The sequence below is a fragment of the Manis javanica genome, chromosome X (assembly GCF_040802235.1).
Source record: "Manis javanica isolate MJ-LG chromosome X, MJ_LKY, whole genome shotgun sequence".
NCBI classification, from domain to species: domain Eukaryota; kingdom Metazoa; phylum Chordata; class Mammalia; order Pholidota; family Manidae; genus Manis; species Manis javanica.
In genome coordinates, this window is record NC_133174.1 from 33781603 (window position 1) to 33795335 (window position 13733).

At 40.3% G+C, this 13733-nt stretch overlaps 1 long non-coding RNA gene across 1 annotated transcript in view; it reads left to right on the top strand.

Moving 5' to 3' along the window:
- Positions 1 to 13733, top strand: part of LOC118968940 (uncharacterized) — a 286730-nt gene that overhangs the window by 219427 nt on the left and 53570 nt on the right. The gene's annotated exons all lie outside the window — the stretch shown is intronic.

Genomic DNA, 13733 nt, shown 5'->3' on the forward strand with positions numbered 1-13733 from the left:
TAAATTTCTGTATGTAAGCCACAGTACCTGAAGTACCTGAACTGTGACACTTCCATTCACTGAAACAGAGAACAAGGCAAGATCAGGTTTACTGGGAAAGTCATGAGATCAGATTTGGACATGTTACCTCTAGACAACTTTGTCATATCTAAGTAATGTCAAGCATGCAGTTGCATATATGAAAAAACAGCAGATTTTTCCCTCAAGCTGCTCACAATATAATCAAGGAGATAAGATCTGTAATATGAGGTATTACATAAGATTACAAATGAAGTTCTAGAGGGGTCCAGAGGAGATCAGGAAAGACCTGGCAAAGGTGACTTTTTTTATGTGATCACTGAAGGTAGGGGCAGAGGCAGAGTAATGTGAGGTAGATGTGAAGACGAAACAATTGGAGCAAACAGAGGGAGCACTGGGCAGTTCAGTTTGAATGGAGAGTCAAGTGTGCAAAGGGGCTCAGTGGGACACAAGGTTAGGAAGTGTATTAGTCAGGGTTCTCCAGAGAAACAGAACCAATAGGATGTGTATATATATTGAAATAAATTCATTATAAGGAGTTAGCTCATGCAATTAAGGAAGCTGGCAAGTCCAAAATCTTCAGGGTAGGCCAGCAGGCTGGAGACCTAGGAGAGTGGATGCTGCAGTTTCAGTCAAAAGGCCAGTAGGCCAGACATCCAGGAAAGCAGATGCTGCAGTTGGTGTCTGAAGGCCATCTACTCTAGGACCAAGAAGACCAAAGATGCAGATGAAGTACAAAAGCAGTCTACTAGACAGTCTCTCTTATGCAGGGGAGGCTGGTCTTTTTGTTCTGAATCAGGACTTCAAGTGATTAGATGAGGCTCACCCACATTATAGAAAGCAATCTGCTTTACTTAAAGTCCCCAATTTCAATGTTAATCTCATCCCAAAATACCCTTATAGAAACACTCAGGATAATGTTTGACTGAATATCTTGGCACCCCGGGGCCAGCCAAGCTGATACATACAATTACCATCATAGGAAGGTAAGGGCCAGCTGAGGAAAGACCTTGAATGCTAGTGTTTAGGCTGTGAGAACCGCTAAAGATTTAGAGGCCACAGGACTGGAATGAGGAAAACTTAGAGAGAGAATTTAGGAGACTATTGTGATCATCTAGCAAGAAGGAAAGCAGGATAATGACAGTGAGCCTGGAAGGGAGGACACAGAGGCAAGCAATGGTACTGACAAGACGTGGCAAGTCCTAGGGGATGATGGGAACTATGCACAGAGTGACTTTGTAGTTTCAAACCTAGATGATGAAGAGGATGGTGAAACCACTGAGGGAAATGGAGGGACTGGGTTAGAGAACATGCCTGCCTGCCTGGAGACTCCTCTGGTTGAGGGGCTTGGGGCATGTTCAGGTTATCAACTGATGTGTAACAAACTGCTCTAGAATGGTGACCTAAAACCAATACTTTATTTGCTCACAAATCTGAGGGTGACTGGACTTGTATTGCACTTCTCATTCTGAGTAATGATGCATTGTATTAATTTTGTTCTGGAAACAGGAAATTAATTTTTCACATAGGAATTATAAATGGATGATGAAGTAAAGATTGATTGAATCTTTTCTGCATATTATTTATTGAATTTGTTTTTTAAAAATTGATTACCATTTTTATCTACAGACAAGACTAATTCTACATCCTACTTACTTCATTGCCCTAAAAGGAAGGGAGAATATTATCTACTGTTTGCACCTCTCCTGTGCCCAGAAAGTGTTCTGAGTTAGAATATGTCTGATGTTTTAAAAGTAGAACTTGATTTAATTTCCCATCCTTAATTTTAGATTTCCCTTTGGCTTTAGTTTTATTGGATTTTATTTATTAAATAGTCTAGATACAGCTTGAAAATTTTTAAACACGCTTATTAAGGCATAATTTACTGCCATAAAATTCACCCATTTTTAAATGTGCAATTAAGTGATTTGTAGTAAATTGTTTGAGTTGTGCAACTATCCCCACAATACAGGTTTAGAACATTTGTATCACCCCAGCCCCAGGCAACCACTGTCTCTACAGATTTCCCCTTTCTGGACTTTTCATATAAATTGAATCACATAATATGTGTTCTTTTGAGTCTGGTTTCTTTCACTTAGCATGATGTCTTCAAGGTTCATGCATGTTGAATGCATATTCATTCTTTTTTTAGAGTAAAATAATATTCCACTGTATGGATATGTCACATTTTCTTTATCTGTTCATCAGTGGGTGGATATTTGGGTTTCCACCTTTTGGCTGTTATGAATAATGCTTCTATGAATATCTTCATGCAAGTCTCTGTGAGGATACATGCTTTCATTTCTCTTGTGTAGAAATCTAAGACGGGAATTGCTGGGTCACATGGTAAATTTATGTTCAACTTTTTAAGAAACCGCTGGATGGTTTTCCAAAGTTGTTGTACCATTGTTTCATACCTACTGGCAATACATGAGGGTTCCCATTTCTCCACATCCTTACCAACATTTGTTATTGTCTGTCATTTCAATTCTAGTCACCCTAGTGGGTGAGAAATGGTATCTCATGGTGGTTTTGATTTGCATCTCCCCCACAGCAATGATATTGAGCATATTTTCATGTGCTCATTGGCCATTTACACATCCTCTTTGGTGAAATATTTATTCAAATCCTTTGCCCATTTTTAATTGGGTTGTTTGTGCTTTTTAAATTGAGCTGTAAGAGCTCTTTATTCCGGGTTGAAATTTAATGTAGTGGATACAACCTTCTGGAGTACAATATGGCATTACGTTTCAAATGCCCTAGATTTTTTTGTTTGTTTATCCCTAGAAGTGGGCATTGTGGTGGATGCTGTAATATACTACCCAGTTCTTCCTTCTTTTGTACCACTTCAAGAGAATGGTCCGCAGACAGCCCTTAGATGTCAGCCCTCCATGGTCTGCCTCAGCTGCTTAGCCACCAATGCAGCCCACATCCAGTGACTGATTACTGCAAGGGTATAAAGGGCTGGCCATCTCCACCCATCTTTGGTCAACTGTGCAGGGCTGTTCTAACTCCAGAGCTCCCTGTATCAAGTCTATCATCAGGTCTGCATGGAAGCTTCTCCCTCTGCCCAATGCTGTCTTCCCCTCCCTTCCACAGGTGTTGATTTCAAGAGCTCTTTTTTTTCCACCTTTACTGAGATACAATTGACATATAACATTGTATAAGTTTAAGATATGCCCTGTGATGGATGATTCGATAAATTTATAAATTGCAAAATGATTACCACCATAGCATTAGCTAACACCTCCATCCCATCACATAATTACCATTTCTTTTTTGTGGTGAAAACATTTAAGATCTACTCTCTTAGCAACTTTCAAGTATATAATACAATGTTATTAGCTATAATCACCATGCTGTAGATTTCCAGAATATATTAATCTTAAAACTGGAAGTTTGTAACCTTTGACTAATATTTCCCCCAACCCCTGGTAACCACCACTCTACTCTCTGTTTCTCTGGCTTTTTTAGATGCCACAAGTAAGTGACATTTTACAGCATTTGTCTTTCTCTGTCTTATTTCACTTAGCACAATGCCCTCAAGGTTCGTTCAACTTGTCACAAACAACAGGATTTCCTTCTTTCTCATGACTGAATAATATGCCATTGTATATATGTACTGCTTCTTCTCTATCCATTCATCTGTTGATGGACACTTAGGTTGTATCCATATCTTGGCTATTGTAAATAATACTGAATTGAACATGGGGGTGCATATATCTCTACAAGATACTGATTTCATCTACTTTAGATATATACCCTGAAGTGGGATTGCTAGTTCCTAAGGTAGTTCTATTTTTCATGGCTTAGGAACCTCCATGCTGTTTTCCATGGTGGCTATACTAATTTACATTTCCACCGATAGCACACAAGGGTTCCTTTTTTTCCACATCCTCCCCAAAACTTTTCTCTTGTCTTTTTTAGAATAGCCACTCTGACAGGTGTGAGGGGATATCTCATTGCAGTTTGGATTTACAGTTCCCTAATGATTAGTGATACAAAGTACCTGTTTATATCTGTTGGCTGTTTGTATGTCTTCTTTCAAAAAATATATATTCAGTTCCTTTGCCCATTTCTTAACTGGATGTCGATGATAATAATGATTTGCTATTGAGTTGTATGAGTTCCTCATATATTTTAGATATTAACCCCTTATCAGGTATATGATTTGTAAATATTTTCTCCCATTCTGTAGGTTGCCTTTCCATTTTGGTGATTGTTTCTTTTGCTGTGCAGAAGTTTTTTAGGTTACTATAGTCCCAGTTGTTTATTTTTCATTTTTTATTTTATTGCTTGTGCTTTTGAGGCCATGTCCAGGAAATCACTGCCAAGACCGATGTCAAGCATTTTTCCTGTTTTCTTCTACAAGTTTTACAGTTTCAGGCCTTATGTTTAAGGCTTCAATCTGTTCTGAGTTAATTTTGTAAATGGTGTAAGGCAAGGGCCCAATTTCATTCTTCTGGATGTGGTTATACAGTTTTCCCAGCCCCATTTGTTGAAGAGACTGTCCTTTCCCCATTAAGTATTCTTGGCCCCCTTGTCAAATATTAGTGGACCATATATGTGAGAGTTTATTTCTGTGCTCTCAGTTTTTTACCATTGGTCAATGTATCTATTTTAATGCCAGTAATTACTGTTTTGGTGACTATAATGTTATAATATAGTTTGGAGAGGAAGTGTGATGCCTCCATCTTTATTCTTTTTCAGAATTGCTTTGGATATTAGGGGTCTTCTGTGTTTACATGCAAATTTTATCATTGTTTTTCTATTTCTGCAAAGACATGCCATTGGAATTTTTATAGGGATTGCACTGAATCTGTAGATGGCTTTGGCTAGTCTGGACATTTTAACAATATGAATTTTTCCAATCTATGAACATGGGGTATCTTTCTGTTTGTATCTTCAGTTTCTTTCATCAGCGTCTTACAGTTTTCAGTATACAGACCTTTCACCTCCTTGGTTAAATTTAATCCTAAGTATTTTATTATTTTTGATACTATTGTGAATGGGATTGTTTCCTTTATTTTTTTTCAGATGTTTTGTTGTTAGTGTATTGAAAACAACTGTTTTCTGTATGTTGATTTTTGCATCCTGCAACTTTACTGAATCTGTTGATTAGTTCTGGCAGGTTTTTTTGTAGAATCTATAGGATTTTCTATACATAATAAGATCATATCATCTGCAAACAAAGACAGTTTTACTTCTTTTCCATTTTGATGCCTTTTATTTCTTTTTCTTGACTGACTGCCAAGAGCACGTCTTAATAAATATCCTGCACACTAAACTCCATCTCAGTCAGCTTCCTAGAGAACCCAACCTACAACAGACAGCTATCATTTTAATTCTCCAAAGACTGGTGCACTCACACACACCCATGCACATATTCTGTTGCTTGTTGGTTGGCCCAGAAGTGAGCTCCTAACCCAAAAAGGACCAACCAGAGCATTTCCCTGGCGGTATTGAACTTGAGAATCAAAGAGACTAAGTTGCTGCCCCTCTCTGGCGCAAACCTGGAAAATAAGAGGGTAGGAAAGAATAACACAGTATGGCTGGTTACTTACTTCTTGCATGTCTCTAAGGGAACCTCGAACCATGATCAAACCTTGCCCAACACCTAGGAATGTGGCCCTTGAATGGCTTTTTATGTTAATGATTGATGATTTTGTTGTGTAAACCTGGAGCAATGGACCATGCAGTACCAGCTTGTCAGGTTTGCTTTGAACAAACATCAAGATTGATGATGTACATTGAAAGAGAACCAGCTATCTAGCTGGGCTCTATGAAGGGATGAAGGGAGCACGAATGTTCATTTTCTGGGCTACATGGCCAGGGAGGAAGCTGGCATGCTTACCTCTCTGAGGCATGCATTCTACCATCAGGATGACCATGCATCTGTCTTCTCCACACTCCACAGTGAACCCGGGAAGTCTCCCACAGCCTTTCGATCCTAGAGCCAGACCAGAAAACAAAAGGTGGCAATCTGGAGATGGTAATATCTCTACTTTGGCAATCGTTTTTCCTCCTAGGGCTGATCCGCCACAAGAGCTCAGAATACATTCACTGGCCCAGAATCATCTCAGTTACACCTGTCTCTATAACCCACAGGCAAATTTTGAACCATTTTGCAGCTGATTAAAATATAAGAAAGGTAGAGACAGTGCTCACGAATATCCAAGTCATACATCAGTGAATTCTTCTTTAAACATTAATTGCTTTCTCTCATCATAAAAATAATACATATTTACTGGAAAAAAAACCCAGAAAATACAGAAAAGTATAAAGGTTAAAAAAAGTCATGCATAATTCCGCCACTCAGGGACCACCATTTCAAATATGTTGGTTAATATTGTTTTAATTGACTCTCCTCATGCACATATAGACATGCACGTACTGCCTCTACAAAACTAGAATCCACTGTGTATCTATGACCCGCTTCTCTCATTCACCAGAATGTGCATCCTTGTCATCCTCTCCAATGGCTGCATTAAAAAGAAACATTACAACCTGCTAATCACTCTGTCACTGCCAGGCATCCCAGCTGCCTCCTAATATTTGTTAGTATAAAGACTGCTGCTGAGAACATGCCCACACATATATCCTTGCACACTTTTCAGTTTGTTGCCCAGGGGACCTCAGGTCCTCCAGCCTGCACAGTTCTTCTTTTCCTTTAACATCTAAACAAAATGCTAACACTTCAACCCTCAAGCTAAGGGAAGTGGCCACACCCTTCAAGGTCTCCAAAGGGCGTCTGGGGGTTCTGTGTCTCCTGGTCACCTCTCATGCTCCCCATGAATATCCTTTCAATACTTAAGCCAGCAAAAGCCATGCCTCAGTTCAAAACTTACCAATGGCTTCCCATCTGACTGGACCCAAATTGAAAGCCAATGTGATCTGTAACTTGGCTCCCTCTCCAACTTCAGTTACTACCACACTCCCCTTGCTCACTGCGGTACAGCCACACTAGGCTCCCTGTTGTCTCTTAATTAAAGAATCTCTTTCTCCTCTTGGGGCCTGGGCACTTGTTCCACCTCCTGAAATGTTCTTCCCTCAGATAGTGGCATAGTTTCCTGCCTCCATTCATTCATGTCACTGAGTAAATGGTACCTCCTCACTGAATAGATGGTACCCTATGTACAAAGGGCACCCACATCATTCTCTAATCCTGGGCACTGCTTTATTTTCCCTCAGGGTATTTAACCTGACACTTGATTACATTGTTCATTTTTGTACTGCCTCTCTCCCCCAGGAGGGTAAGAACTGGGTCTGTTTTGTTTGTTGCTGTATTCCCATAACCTGAAGGAGGGATTAACACAGAGGAGGAGCTCCACATGTTCTTGTTAATTCTCACAATTTCCTTTACGCCCACCTCAGTTCTCCCCAGTTAGAATGTGCCATCAGGTTTCCTACAGGTGCTTTCTTCAACACAAGACACAACACTTCTCAAATGAAGTTTGCTCACCTCCAGAATGCAAGGGCCCAGCAGTTACACATTTACCCATATTAGAGCACTTCCTGCAGATAAACTCACAAGAGTGGAATGATTAGGTCATGAGCCAAACTTCCAAATTACCCTCCAGAGGAGTCAACAGGAATCCCTCACCCATGGACAGTCCTCCATTTCAGTATATTCTGGGCCTTCAGGCCCATGGTGATGATAATGTGCCCCTTACTCTTTGATAACTAGAAAATAAACAGATCTCTGTAGTGGCAGGGATACTTCTGAATTATCATGCCACCAATGAGGGCCATGGAGTGTGCTGACTTCAGGGAGTAAAGATATTTTCTGGAAGCTTCTATATCTGAAATTACATCCTCAGCAACACCTTAATTTTTTTTCTCATGATGCCAAGTCAGGTTCATTCATTCATTCATTCATTCACTTCAAAATTACTTTTGACCATCTACTTTGGACATAAGCTCTAAGCATTTGCCAAGCTGAAGATAATCCTTGAAATAATGGAATATACAACTGTTACGGTGTTTAGCAGTCCACAAGGTACTTTCACTTCCGTTATCTCATTTGGACTATACAAAAGCTAACTGGGTAAAGTCCTGCCCATTTTAAGATGAGGAAACAAGAGGCACAGAGGAAAGGAATTTGCCCCAGGTTACATATTCCATGTGAGTCAGAGCCACAACTAGGAATCCTATGAGCTTCTTAGCACATGCCACTTCCTCCATTCTACAATATATCCTGCCAAGTCCAACACCACCAAAAGCAGGCTTTGCTTGGCCATCCTAAAAAGGGTGGCACACTTATGCATTCTAAATACTTATGCATACTTATTACTGAGGGACATTCGAATGGAAGAGTAATTTTAAGAGACTTTTGTTGTGATGCCATTTCAGTTATCATGGTGGCAGGTGTCACACTGAATTTGCTACAGCTACTTGATTAAGGCAGGAACTATGTTTCCTAGAAGCCCCTCCCTTCTATGATTCTGGGTTAGAGTTGGCCAAAAGAGTAGCTTGTGCCAGAATTGTAGGGCAGAAGGCAAGCAGCAGTCACTGTATTTGGCAGGTTTTCCGTCAGATAGAGTAACAGACAGAAACAGAGGTGCCCTGCAGATCCTAGCTTATCTGGCTCTTGCCTGCTCCACCTCCAGCTCACATTTCCTGCTGTTGGATCTGCTAGTCAATAGCTAATGCAGGCCCACCACCAGGGGCTTGGCTGTAACCCCACGCAGGAAGGAGTTACACAGAGGCCACAGCTTCCTGTACACCTTTTCACGAACTCCCCCTTCACCACCCTGCTTGGGCAGCTGGGTGCACTTGGCTTCCTGAACTTTCCCAAAAACTCTGATTTGTCCATCTGCATCAATGCTTCCGAGAGTGGCCGGTGATTCTCTGATCCGCTGACTCCCTCTTCCAGACATTCACTTCCCCAGCATTTCCACTTCCATGAAAGGTTTCATTCCTAGAAACTCATGGTGGCTCTGCTTCCGTGTCCGAATCCTGATGATGCAATACAGATTTTGCTTGACTGTGAAATGAAAAACAACATAAGAAAAGAAATGTTCAGGTTGTAAGGCACAATTACCCTTCTATTTATAATCTCTTTTTCTAAGATGTTTGATTTATAGACCATGGGTGTGTAGGGAGAAAAGGGAGATTATTAAATGATCTAGTGAAGAGTGATTACTGTGTGCCTTCCATATAGACCAAAATGGGAAAGGAAATGAGAAAGAAAGAACTAAGAAGATACAACTTTACCTTGTTTTTATATGAAAAATAGATGGATGAAGGGAAGGAATTAGAAGTGAAGTTATTTTTGTAGTCTGGAAATTTTCAGTCAACTTTAACCATAGGTCCTTAGGACACAATCAAATAATGGGTCCAGTAACTATCCTCTATAAATTGAAAGAGAAGGGAGTGGTTTTTACCTAGGGAATCTAGTTCTTTAAACATAACGTATGAAATTACATGTGTACAGGAGCAAAGGATTCTTTAACACTGTAACCCACCAGGATAATATCCCCCTGCCATTGCAAATAGTCAGAACTTTCATGTTAAATAACTATGTCAAAGATCCTGTCCTTTCTCCTGGATCTCTGTGGGTAAAATTGTAATATTTCCAGAATATCTTGCCTGGCTTTAGTACATCTGCATATCAATAGGCGTTCAGAGGTGGAAAGAAGTGTGGCTTTATAGTGCATTTGCATCATTCCTCAGGGGTGGAGAGAAGTTCATCCCTATATCAATGGGTAATTATCTGGGCAAGGAGGGCTTATCTGTACCCAAAAGGGGAGGGGAGGGCCGGTTTTGCTTCTGCTGGAGCAGGAAAGAGGAGAAAGATGGCTCCAGACTGCAGTTTGTAAGCAATAAACGGGTTTTAAACTTTATTTCTCCCTTTAACTGATTTCAGTTTTTAGAGGTATTTTGCCCTGGGATTTCTTTTCCCTGGACTTACAATCTCTCTTTTTACAACAGAGAAAGGAAGTTTTAAAACAGCTTCCAAAAGAGAAGAATCTTGAAATTCATTATTTTTTCATAGGAGACTGCATGTATGTAGAGTCAACATTCTGTGGTATCATTCTTTCAAAAATCAAATTTTGTCTCATCCCTTGGCATTTCTTGGCTTGTGGCCACATCACTTTCATCTTCAGGCAGAGAGCATTTTCACCCACCGTCTTTAAAACATGCCCACCTCAGGTGGCTGGTCACTTTATCAAATAAAATGTGGCAGAGTTTGCCAATTTCCTTTCTCTACACTAATTTAATAAACCCAGCTCACAAAGTGGTAACATTTTATTTCCATCCAGCAAATACAGATCCCTTTCTCCTTGGCTGCGGTTTTACCCACACCATTAAGGCTGACAGTGGCCAAGGGATATGAAACGCTACAAGCCAGTCCTCAGCCGATGGATTCCTCCTCTGCCCAGGTTCAAGCCAGACAACCACTAGCTCATTCTCAAGTACACAAAGGGATCTTCTCTACTCCTTGAATCCCCAAGGACCCAAACTCTTGGCTCTTCATGTGGTTTCACTTCCAGCTTGTTGGGTGTTAAAAAATAAAATTCAACTGAGTAAATTTAAAGATCTAATTGGTTTCAGTGAGTGATTTATTTATGAATCAGGCAGCATCCCATCTTGCAAGCAGAGAGAGGTGTTGGGTAACTGTACAAAATGGAAGGTTTTTATAGGAAAGGGAGTGGGGCAAGGAAGTTGTTAGCAGAAGAAAAGAAAGGATTGCCTCTGGCCAGAACTTCTTCTTTTTGTTTCAGGGAAGGGAATAGCAGAGTTTTTACCATGCAGATTACCTGACTAGGGCTAATCAGGAAATCTCAGATTGATTGTTAAAAGGTCACATTACTGGGATAGGTTGAAACTATAAGTCTTGGTTTGCTGTGTAGGGGGCGAAGTCCTTTTGGGCTTGCTTTTTCTTTTTTAACATGGGTTTATTACTGGAGGCCTGTATTCGTTTCCGGGGCCTCCATAACAAAAATTGGTGGTCACAAACTTGGTGACTTTAAGCAAAAGAAATTTAAACTCCCACAGTCTGGAGACCACAAGTCTGAAATCAAGGTGTCCAAAGGGCCATACTCCTTCTTGCTTCTGGTGGTTGCCAACATTCCTTGGCATTTCTTGGCTTGTGGCCACTTCACTCCAATCACTCCCTCCATGGGCACACCAAAACTCTTGTCTTCTCCTTTTCTGTCTCTAATCTCTCACTGCCTTTCTCCTCTAAGAACACTTGTCATCGGAATGTAAAGCCCAACCAGATAATCCCAGGTAATGTCCACATCTTGAGATTCTTTATTACATCTGCAAAGACTTTTCCCAAATAAGATCACATTCACAGGTTCCAGGGGTCAGGACATAGACACATCTTTCCGGGGCTACCATTCAACCCACTACAAGACCTTATTTCCCTGGACTCAGAAGTCTTTGTTTGCCTGTCTTTTTAAGAGCTTTCAAAGCTGCCTCCACAGTGCTGTACTCATCGACATTGCCTATTGTATTCAGAAATGATACTTAACACCACAAAGAGGTGCATTTAACTCAAGAATCCCATTAAAGTGGTTCATTCCAAGTTTCTTCTCTCAGCCCTGCAATCTCTACATCTTTTCCTCCATCCACCTCTACCTCACTTAACTTTGTTGCCTCAGGTCATCCAGTTCCTAACACTAGAAATCCTCTCTCACCTTACTACACAGCAATTTAACCTTGCCCGGTTACTCCAGCTGTATGCCTCCAAAGCCATCACTTTCCTCAAAGGATCCTCCATTTACCAGAATCCACTCTTTCTGGTGGTAAAGGGGAAGGTGTCCAACAAGTTTTTTCCTTTTGGGGATTTTTAAAAACTTGGTTTACTGAGGTGAAAAATTCACATGACATAAAATGAACATTCTTTAAGTGGACAATTTGGTGGTATTTAGTACATTCACAGTGTTGTGCAGCCCTCACCTCTATCTAGTTCCAAAATTTCTTCAATACTCCAAAGGAAAACCCTGTACCTATTAAGCAGTCATTCCATTCCCTCCCTCTCCAGTCTTAGGTAATCACTAATCTAGTTGTTTCTATAGACTTACCAGTTCTGGACATTACATGTAAATGAAATCGTGCAATATGTGGTGCTTTGTGTCTGGTTTCTTTCACTTAGCAAAATGTTTCCAAGGTTCACCCATACCTTGTATCAGTACTTAATTCTTTTTTATGGCTAAGTAATATTCCATTGTTTGGGTATACTGCATTTTCTATATCCATTCATCTGTTGATGGTTAGGTTTATCTTTAGCATTCCTTATTGCAGAGTTTCATTCATTCATTTCACAAATATTTACTGAAGGATAACTATGTGCTCAGCATAGTTCAAAGAGCAGGAGATATAGCACTTGACAAAACAAAAATCTCTTCCTTCACGAAGCTTTCATTCTGGTGGGGGAGATAGATTATAAAGGAGATAAACTGAAATATTCAGTATGTTAGACAGAAGAGCTAAGCATGGAAGAAGGGTTGGGTAGGGACTGGAAGATGCTGTAAGATGAACTTTCTGGGGGTAATTAGTGATTTTCTGTTTCTTAATCTAGTCACATGGTACATGGGTATGCTCAGTTTGTGAAAATTTAGTGAGCTTACATTTAAGATTCGTGCACTTTTCTGTACATGTTACACTTCAATACAAAGTTGTTTTAAGCCAATGTGCTTCCATTTCCTTTAGAAGGCAGCCTATTGCAGCTATCTCTAGTGCTATCAAACCAGATGGTTTTGCTACTTTGGGCATCCAGCTGAATCCCTGACCCTGTATCTTGAGTGAATTTTACGATGTAACCAGATCATGGTGCTGGTTTCAGCACTGCCATTCACTTATGTCCTTCAGGTTTCTGGATCATTCCAGCTCTCTGTCTAACCATAGCTGTTAGTGGATAGCCAGGGTTTACAATGACCATGTCGGCAATTTCAGCCTGTTACCTTATTTCTTTTTAAAATAAAAGAAAATTTCTACCATTATCTTGAGCCCAGGTTAACTCTTTTTTTAATGCTGACCTTAACAAGAACAAATATTTTATTTTTAGGGGAAAAAAATGGCTATGTAATCACAGAACTGAAAAGCAGCAACAGACTGCAATTATATTCAAAGGGGAAGGGGTCACCCTTGGTATTAGTTAAAGAAAATGGTTGAGAGTTTCTCTCTCCCAATGTCCTGCTGAGCACAACTCAACCTCAATCAACAAACTGTCCCTAATAGGCAGTTAAATGGAACTGATTTGATGAAAAGGTGGGTGAAAATAAAAAGTGGCCTTAAGCAGGGTCCAATGACCAAATATGTATTGTATCACAGGGATGTAAAGGTAATGATGACATGTACTAACTGAGAGGCTGTTGAACAACAGGGTGGGAATGTTCTCCAACAATATTTGAGAAAAGAGAAGGGGAGAACATTGAGTCTTAGAAAGGTCAGAACCAGACAGCATATTTATTTATACAGATAGGAAGGAAGTTGGCCAAGAGGGTCAAGAAGGAGTGGGTGGTATTTAATTAAGAGAGTAGACTGGAGAAACACTGATCTCACTTGAAAAGTAGGGAGAAATGTTTGTTGAGAGATACCCTGAGAGAAGTTGCTAGCTCCAGGGTCAGGACTGCCAAAAGTTTAATTCTGGCCTAGAGCCAGTGCCAAAAGGGGGAGAGGTCTCTACCCACCAGCTGTAAGAGCTAGCCAGACAGCCTGAGGGAAAAAGAGGTCAGAAATGACAATGTCTGGCATGCATATTA